At 47.2% G+C, this 9,414-nt stretch overlaps 1 non-coding gene across 1 annotated transcript; it reads left to right on the top strand.

The window, feature by feature from the left end:
* The first annotated feature begins 1,159 nt into the window (after positions 1-1,159).
* Positions 1,160-1,245, top strand: TRNAY-GUA (transfer RNA tyrosine (anticodon GUA)). Its single transcript is given in 2 exon segments — positions 1,160-1,196; positions 1,210-1,245. It is a non-coding gene; the product is annotated as a tRNA-Tyr (tRNA).
* The last annotated feature ends 8,169 nt before the right edge of the window (positions 1,246-9,414 follow it).

The following is a 9,414-nucleotide window of genomic DNA, read 5'->3' as shown; positions in this document are numbered from 1 at the left end:
GAACACATGATTCATTAGGTTAACCAAATAGGAAACAGTGAAAAGGAAACATTTCTACATAAAAGACATTCTGGGGCAGGTTTACAAGCCCCTTGCGCCTCTTTTATGCCGCCATTGCGTCACTTTTGTGATGCATCTGCGGCGCAAAAGAGGCGCCATGGTGCGGAGTATTTACAACGTGACCCATCTGGGAGATGTGTCACGTTGTAAAGCCCTGCGCCAGAAGTAGGCGTTCCGGTGCAGGCGGGGGCGTTCCGGCCCAGGAACGCCTCCTAAAAGTGGCTGAGTGAAATCTACAAGATTTCACTCTGTCACTTTTGGGCTCATGCTGCGTCAAAACTCTGAGCCTGCTTGAAGCAGGCATAAGGATTGACCCAGCATTGTACAGATAGGGCCCCCCAGAGCATTGCTGGAGCTGCATCCCGCTTGTGACGCAACTCCAGCAATGTGTCGCCTTTACGGCACAACTGTGTCGTTTTTGCCTCATAGTGTGTCGCATTGTAAATGCGGCGCATCCATGGTGGCGCAGCCATGGCTCACAATAACTGGCGCATCCCTGCTGATATGCAGGAATGCGCCAGTTATTGTAAATCTGCCCCAATGTGATTTTCCAACCACCTTATATGATTTGATCGTTCTCACAGTCTTGATTATACAGTTTTACTGATGCAATGTTAACAGAACTAGAACGCGCAAGATTTGTCATTGGCTTAGTTCATTCAGCAGACTCTCTCTAAGACCTTTTTGTGCTGACTAGTGTCGGAATCAACAATACAATCACATGACATAGGATGACGTGTACATGTTCAAAATTAGCAATAGCTCACATATAGCTCCTGGTTTATATTAATACAAATTAGCGCTCACAACAGTAATATAGTCAAATGTAAACATGAAATATAACAAAAACAAAACCCATATAAAACTCTAATCCAACTCCAATACACCTATTTTGTTTGAGCGCTCTATACAAGATAAAATAACACATTTGTAATTTTTGACTTCCAAAAAGAATACATTTGAATATATAATCGAATTCATTCACTATTCGGCCACTTTCCATATAAGTTGAACTTTCTGGCTGGTTCGCAGCTTCATCAAGCCGTGACAGTGATGCTTAGACACAAAGTACAGGCTATCTACTGTCACATAATCCAAACTTTCGATAGCTCAGTTGGTAGAGCGGAGGACTGTAGTGGAGTGACCGTCATCCTTAGGTCGCTGGTTCAAATCCGGCTCGAAGGACTTTTGCAAACTCTTCACTTTTTTCCTCTCTGCTTCACAATGGAAAGCGCCTCTTTCTCGGACCCTCACACGCCTGGGCTTTTCCTGCCTCCCCTCTTCACCTTTACAGCCCAGCTCTCTCCTCCGGCGGGGGTGAGGGGGGTGGTGTCTCCCGCCACCCCCTCCCTGTGTGCAGCCCCCGCTGCAATGCCCCCTCATCAGACAGAGCCAGGGGCCCCTGGGCTGAAGAGCCAGTCCGGGGCCAGTCTGAAGCAGCCCTGGGAGCTGGTTGTGGTGACTCTGGCATCAGGGGATGCTGCTGAGAGCGTCTGCTGGGAGGCGAGAGGGTTGCTGTGAGGTGTGAGGGAGGAGTGTGCTTGTGTGTGTATGGTGGGAGAGAGTGTGTGTGTTTGTTGAGCCCGTGGCCCCCTGTGTTGGTGTCAAAGAGTTGATAAATGACACGAACCAGTAGCATATCGGTTAGAGGCGGCCTGAAGGTCACATGAGGAGCGGCCCAGCAGGTCGAGATTCATCGGTTCCTCGTTAGTATAGTGGTCAGTATCCCCGCCTGTCACGCGGGAGACCGGCCGACGGGAAGGATTAATTAAGTTTTCATTTATTTTTCAAACTCATACTACATTTTGAGCATTAAACACTTATTTTGAATGCAATTTTTAATGCGATACTGATATATTTTTTCATGGACACCACAGCTCGTACAACTTAAAACATTTACTAAAGCAATCACATACCCTTCACAATCTATCACGGAGTTTGTAAGTGCTACCTACACCTTCGGAAGTAGATTTCTGCCTTTTTATTTTAAGCTGCTGTGTACTTTCTTGGAAATGAAAACGTGTAATGGAGGGTTATTATTGAAATAAAAATCGGAGTACTACATAATAAATAACGTGTAAATGAGTATTTTTTCACGCTAAATAAAAATAATAAGGGGCGCGCTCTGAATGGGGACTTGGTTTATATGACGGTGAAACTTTTCATCTTTATTTAAGTGAAATGGTTTAGAACTTGCAGGCACATTGTGAAATCAAAAGAACCACTGACCCGGACGTGCACTCTCTACCACCCTGACCAGAGCTTTTATGTTTCCTTGGCCCAGGCATGACTTCCAAACCCAGGTCAGGTGTTTACGGTGTATGCTGGGACTTGTAGTCCCGTTTATAACACTCTACTATTAGGGCCACGGGTCTCATCATCCAAAGGAGACTGTCAGGGGGGGCTGCTCATTCAGGTGTGCACCTGGGACACCTCTGATCGCCCTTTTAATTGCACTTTCTATTTCATTTGATGGTAATTGATTCTTGATGTTTCCTTTCACCAGTATGTGAGATGAGGGTGTCAGACGTCTTCGATGCTTGGAAACTCTCCACAAACTTCAACCTATTTAAGGCACAGTCGTTGTTTTCCTCGTAGTTTGCCTGGAGTGCACTTTTTGTGTCTGCTGCTACTTCCCTTCCTCTAATAAATATTAGCGTGTTTTACCTACTTTACTTGAGAAAGAAAATTCAACTCAGGAAGATATTCAGGTACACAGTGCACTTCACTCGTGCTTTTTGTCAAACCAGCGCTCCTTGGTGGTCTAGTGGTTAGGATTCGGCGCCGCGGCCCGGGTTCGATTCCCGGTCAGGGAAGTTCAATTTTGCTTACTTTTCTCACTTGTGTGGTTCGATTCTGGCCAGCGGAAAGATTTTATTTTTCATTGTGTTTTTATTGTACTGGAACACATGTTTTGGGGGGAACTGTTTTATTACATGTATTTCTCCTTCAATTGAAGTGTCACCAGTTATAACAACATCCCACTCTCAGAGGAAAGCCACTGACAGAAGAGCGAGCGGCTGCTGGGTCACCAGACTGATGAATGGCTTAGTAGATTCAGGGGAGTTTCACTGAGAACCTTTAGTGCTGACTAGTGTGAAACTATTAAAGTTTATAATTGATCAGAATCAATAATAATAGCAAATGACATAGGATGACGTTTAAACAAGATGAAAGAGAATGTAAACAGAGTTTAATATTAGCACAACAACCACACACACACGTGACGGACACAACCGCATCACACACACCACAAAACAGAACTGCACAAATACAACAGCACACCCAAGAACTGAAACAATACCACAGCCAACATCCACACATCCAACACAACAACTACAGATGGACCATTCTGGGATACAAGAGCCCAGCCACCTCCACCAGAGCACTGGCCAGCACACACAGCTGAAGAACACATGACCACTACAGAATGACCAATAGAACAAGGACAGCACACATAAACCATTGGGGCAATGTCCAGAGTGCAATAACACTCATGGCCCAAGAACTGCACCACAAAGCACAAGCCCACAAAGGAAGTGATGTGGAGGCACACACACATGGAAACCAAGGGGACAGCTGTCATCAAAGTGAAACAGCCTGCATGTCTGTAGCAGACATGTAAGGGGTGTACCACACACAAATAGAGGGAGGGAACACCCACAATGGCCAGGCACAAGTGGCACACATAGTGGATGGACTAAAACCACACACACCATGCCATACAGGAGTGGAAAAACCACCATGTGCCTGCAATGCATGACAAACACAATGCCAGTGTGGAGCAGCAGGGCCACACAGTTTACACAAAAACACCCAAAACACATTGAGGATAAACCAAGCACAACACTGATGTGCAACTCACACACTTTGCACACTTCAAACTTACAAACACAACAAGGAGGAGTCACACAAAACACCATGGACACACCAACACACAGCACAGTGCCCTGCAAACAGCTCACACGAGTGCATACAATCCTCTACACAGGGCAAGACAAAACAAACAACAGGAATACAACTCCTGGGTGACACATGTGTGTCCCCCACAATACAGGGGCACACATACATCCACTACAAAATGACACCCTTCACACTGCACACCTCTGCTACACCCAAGACCACGCATGTCATGTAGGCCATGGTACCAGGACCAAGGGCCAACACAAGATGACCATACACATACAAGGCTGGGCACACAGAAAGGAAACCACACACATACTTCATGACATATACCAGCCAGCTCCTGAGATTTGCACAGCAACACACCCTGTGCTGGCGGTGTCCCCCAACCAGACATGTGAACAGTGTAGGCAACAGTAGCAATTCACTAACAAGATGGCTGCATGGCAGGTAAAGTAGCCATCACACATGACAACATTTGCAGGGTCAGAATGGACTGAAGGCCTTGTAACCCCCGTCCAAAAATATGATGCTGTTAAAATCTAGTTTGCGACATCAACATTATCGGCGCCATCTTGTCCCGTTTCAGGCTCATATGTGCGCGTAAGTAGCAGCCATTTTGAATGCCATGGCCTCTCTGCCCACTGCCGATAGCCAGCGCGTCTCTCTCTCTCTCTCCCTCTGACCTCGTAAGCATCCCTCCGCGCACTGACAGCCCCTGCTCTCACATGCTTGGGCCATAAACCTCCCCTTCAGCACGACCCTGCCTCGGAGCCGCATCCCGTACCCGGCTAACACCTCCCTCCATCTCTTTCATAACCACACATCCTTTGATAAACCCCCTTCCTCTGTGCCCGATTGTCCGTCTCGATCCCAGGCCACCACCTGGCCCTGCGGATGCAGTTTATTGCCCCCTACAGTAGGAAGCTGCCCTCTTCAAAGGATCTGCGACTGATCAAAGCCCCCACCCCATGAGATCCGATCAGCCGCACACATTCTGGGAACCAGCGGAATGTCCAACTGCGCGACAGTCATCACCTGTTGAGATCGGGGTGGGGACTTCTACTGTAAATGTGTGTGGGAACGGGCTTGAAGCGGGGATTCTGAGGATGTCTTTCCGTACATCAAAGTATTGACAAAGATGTTTTTCATGTAATAAAGCCATAAACATGTGTATAAGAGGCCAGGCCTCAGAGATGCGGTTAGAGCACCTCGAGAAGATACCCTGTTGTCTGATTTGACGTGTTCTGCTCCGTCGGAATAAACTTCTGTTTCATGCCTTCCAGTCTCCAGCGCCTGCATCTTTGTTTGATAATTTCGAGTCGTATGAGAGGCGGCTAACGCCGGGCAATACTTAAAGGTTATCGGTTGAAATCGGCCTTACCTTTTACAATTGGCGTCCCAAACGTGGGGCCCATCAGCGACACGTGGATCCAGTGGTAGAGGTCCTGACGACAGAGTGAATGACTGCAACGATCGGGAGTGCACCTGCCCGATAGACCCTGGTCTGGCAGCCGATCATCCGAACTTCACTGGTTCCGAGCAGACCTCTCTCGAGTGATCTACGGTCCTGACTGGGAACCATCAGGAATGCCGCAATTACGGAAAATAGAGGACGATCGGGCGCTGGAAGCGGAAGACGAGAAATTGTCCATGCGGTCCGGGTAAGGTCGTGTAACACGACAAATTGCGAAATGATTGTTTGATTGTTTGAAAATACTAGTATTACTCATTGATTGTTTTTGAGATATTCTCTTCCTGCAAACGGGGAAGAATAGGAATATTCTCTCTTCCTTTGCAGATAGTGAAGGGTAGGTAACGCGGAATTTTGTCCCCCGTTGTAATCTGTCATGCCTATTTTTCTCCCCACTGATTGATTGATTGTCCGAACATTGATTGGTCGAAGTTGGTTCTTTTGAGATATTCTCTGTTTGCAAATAACGTAGAATAGAAATATTCTGTCTAGTCTTTGCAAGTAGTGAAGGATAGGTAGTGCAGACCTTTGTCCCCCTTTGTAATCTGTCATGCCTATCTTCTCCCCACTGATTGGTAGTTGGTTCAGCCCGGACCGCTTATTAGAGATGAACTATCCAGCTCCACTGGAGGGCACCCCTAATAAGGACATGTTCACCAAATATGGATTAGTCGCTGTAGCTTATAGCAAACTATGGCAAAAATATACAAGAAAGGATCAGGAAAGTCAGTGGCCGCTGATAGGATCCTTCGATGACGATAAAATAAACGGGCTGGAAACAGCCCATTGTAACAATAAGACAATGCCCACTATGCTTGATAGTCTTGGCATGTGGCGCAAAGAAGGGGACACAAGAGATGTAGCGAGTGGGCCAAGAATGGATGTCGGTTTCGGTGCGGACCAGATGCTCATAGGTCGGCCAAAAACAACTTCGTAAGGGGTCAAATGATGTTTGGTGGGGGTGGAACGCATTGATAGCAATGCCAGTGGGAGAGCGTCTTGCCATTTCAGTCCTGTGGGGAGTGGGGTGGAGGAGCCTTCCTGCATTTTGCGTATCAAAGTTCCAGTGTACATTCACATTTAATATCCCCACAAGTAGACTTTTGTTTTATCTGCCACTGCGGCGGATTCCACGCACAAGCTCTGATGTATGCAATCACTTAGAATATAATGCAAAGTGGCTTCAACGTGTCGAAGCATGTTAATACAGCGAGATAGAACACTTCCCCCACTGTATTCAGAAACTACTAATTTAATGCATTTCTTCTGAAACCAGATCTTCATAAAATCTCCTTCATTTGGCACCACTTTTAAGTATCAGAGCTATAAAGCAGTCTAGAACAAATATAGACACTTGCTTTTTATTACTACTGTGCCACAATGGCTGCTCTACATGCTTTCATCAGTTTTAAATGTAGAGCAGTTTTCGTAAAAATTAGAGTAATTTATCTTCGACTGCATTGCTCAATTATGTGCTCGAGAGAGTGTTCGTTTGCATGCGAATTGTGGGAGGAATGGGTTGCACCTCGAATACCACACTTTTGTAGGTATCACATCTGAGACCACTTTGAAGGGCTTCAGTTCTGGGGGTGTGCTATTCAACATCACTTCTTACTGTGGTTTACCAGGCAATTGTGGCGGCGCACATGCATCATAGGGGACATCTATAGAGTTCACTTTACAAACTGTCTGACAGTCATGACAGTGCTGCCTGGGCATTGGGTGGGTGGCGCGGTGGGAGGCTTAATATTTACATTTTTGAGCCAACGCCGATCCCTTGATGCAAAATAATGTATTAAAGCGACAAACACAAGTTCAAGAAACAACTTCTCTTTAGTCTGAAAGAGCCTTCGGCATACCTGAACATGACAAGACTGCGCGCCTCGTCCTCGACGCCAGGCCTGGCCCTTGCCTGCAGCCTGGCTGCCTCCTGTGCATAGGGCTTCTGGAGTTGCACTGTGTGCTCAGCAGTCAGCGCTGCTGGCTGCGGCCTGCCCAATGACTAGAGCTTGGTTGGTGAGCGTGTTTCCCGCGGCCTGAGCTAGGCCGCAGCCCCTCCCTCTGAGTACCCCACAGTCTCACACACGATGATATGAGGGTCATTATCAGGGTCGGAGACTGGAGACTAGGAGACCCCTCCACACTTGAGAGTGACTAGTGTGCAGTGTTGTCTGTTGTGCACAACTGGTAGGCCAGGGCCGTCTCTAGGCTCATGGTGGCCCTGGGCAAGGAGCGTAGGTAGGGGACCCGGAAGAGGTAGTCCGGGCGGGGCGGAGCGCGCAGGCCAGTAAAGAGGGGAGGGGGTCAGGGTATTTAGTAGTGGAACAGAGCCGGAGGCCGCCAAATCCCTGCCAGGGGCCACCACGCAAATATGTATCCATCCTCAGAGGATTAATATATTAAGGATATATATTGGCGTAGTGGCCCCTGGGGTTTGGCGGCCCTGTGCAGGTGCACAGCTTGCACATGCCTAGAGCCGGCCCTGGGTAGGCAGTCTGAGTGTCTGTCTACTGCTGACTGTCCCAGGCGCACAAGTTCCATTGGGCTCAAAGTGCTTCAGCCCCCGTCGTGTGTGGCAGCCCAGGCTGTGACAGCTTCCCTGGCACACACACAGCTGTAGCCGAGTACTTCACAGGTCTTTAAAAGACCATTGCTTGTTAATGAGGCTTTGTTGTTTTTTTTACCCCTGCAACTCCACTCTGCCTATTGCTTGAAGAATTAGAATTTTTTCTTAGCCCCCCCCCCCTTGAAATTTGGCTCTAGTTGCGCCTTTGCTACTATCTGGCAGTGGTTGGGTGATCTCACGCACACGTGCACTGGGCTGGTTGGCTGGCCTGTGTCACTCTGTGTGCACTTACTGCACTGTCTGTTGCCACAAGCCCTGGCCCCAGCCTTAAATCCTGTGACTGTCCTCGAGTTAGTAGCTGCCGCTTTCAACTTCAGGATGACGCCACTAGTGGACCAGGATGGTTCGGTTGACTGACTCTATCCTGCCCTAATCTAAGTAAGTGACATTTAATTTTTACCTCTCCCTCCAGGCTACCTATACAGTAGGAACTTGTCTAGGTTACGATTCATGCCACAGAGCGGTGTGGGTGTGTGTGCACTGACCAATTTGTCATTCCATTTTTTAATGTATATTTTTATAGTGTTGCCGTCCTTTTCCCCCGCACACCCCTACCTGCCATGGGCGGCAATCTGGGGGATAGCCCCGGGCGCCAGAAGCTCTAGCTACGCCCCTGTTTTTGCTCCAATGTAAAACAACTAATGCATTTTATAAAAGTCGTAAAAATAATAAATTAAATAAATAGATTTATACTGACTAAACTAAAGGTCTGTGATGGTACAATTGTTTAATGTCATTGTGCTTTGAATATTGATAAATAGATACGCAGTATTGGCATTTTGTTCTGTTAAAACTGATTGCGGCGCGGCCCTGCTGCGTTTTCACGTCAAACCCTTTGCTGTTTCACCTGGATGAGTAGGCATGCAGCAGATGTCCCCCAAAGCAGAGGTTGTTACTTCACATTGTCTGCTTGAGTGCTGCCACAGTAATCTTGACAAGGCAACAAAGTAAATTGCAGTCTTCTTCTGTGTCGCAGACATTTGGAGCTAAAGTCACAAAACGATCCACCTAATACCAGATGTTCTTTCCTTCTAGAAGAACCACATGACTGCTCCTTCTTAGGTCTGACATTACCCAAGACCTTTTGATTTTACTAAAATTATACACACAACATTCTTGCATATAGGTTTTTCAGCCAGGGTGCTTCGTCCATTGGTCCCTTGTAGTGATTCCACTGCAGCATGCAGCCTGGGGCAATGGCACAGCTCATCCCTACACAATGTAGTTCCTTTTAGTGTCAGAGACTACAGTGGCAACATGTGATTTTTGAGACCAAGCAATATTTTTACTTTTAGCAACTTATTTCTGGGTTTATGTGTGTGAGTTTTTCAATCCTTCTTTACCTCTCACT

Source organism: Lissotriton vulgaris, chromosome 1_1 (genome assembly GCF_964263255.1).
Source record: "Lissotriton vulgaris chromosome 1_1, aLisVul1.2, whole genome shotgun sequence".
NCBI classification, from domain to species: Eukaryota; Metazoa; Chordata; class Amphibia; order Caudata; family Salamandridae; genus Lissotriton; species Lissotriton vulgaris.
Note: the sequence above shows the minus strand (reverse complement) of the source record. Positions and strands in the feature narration are given on the sequence as shown.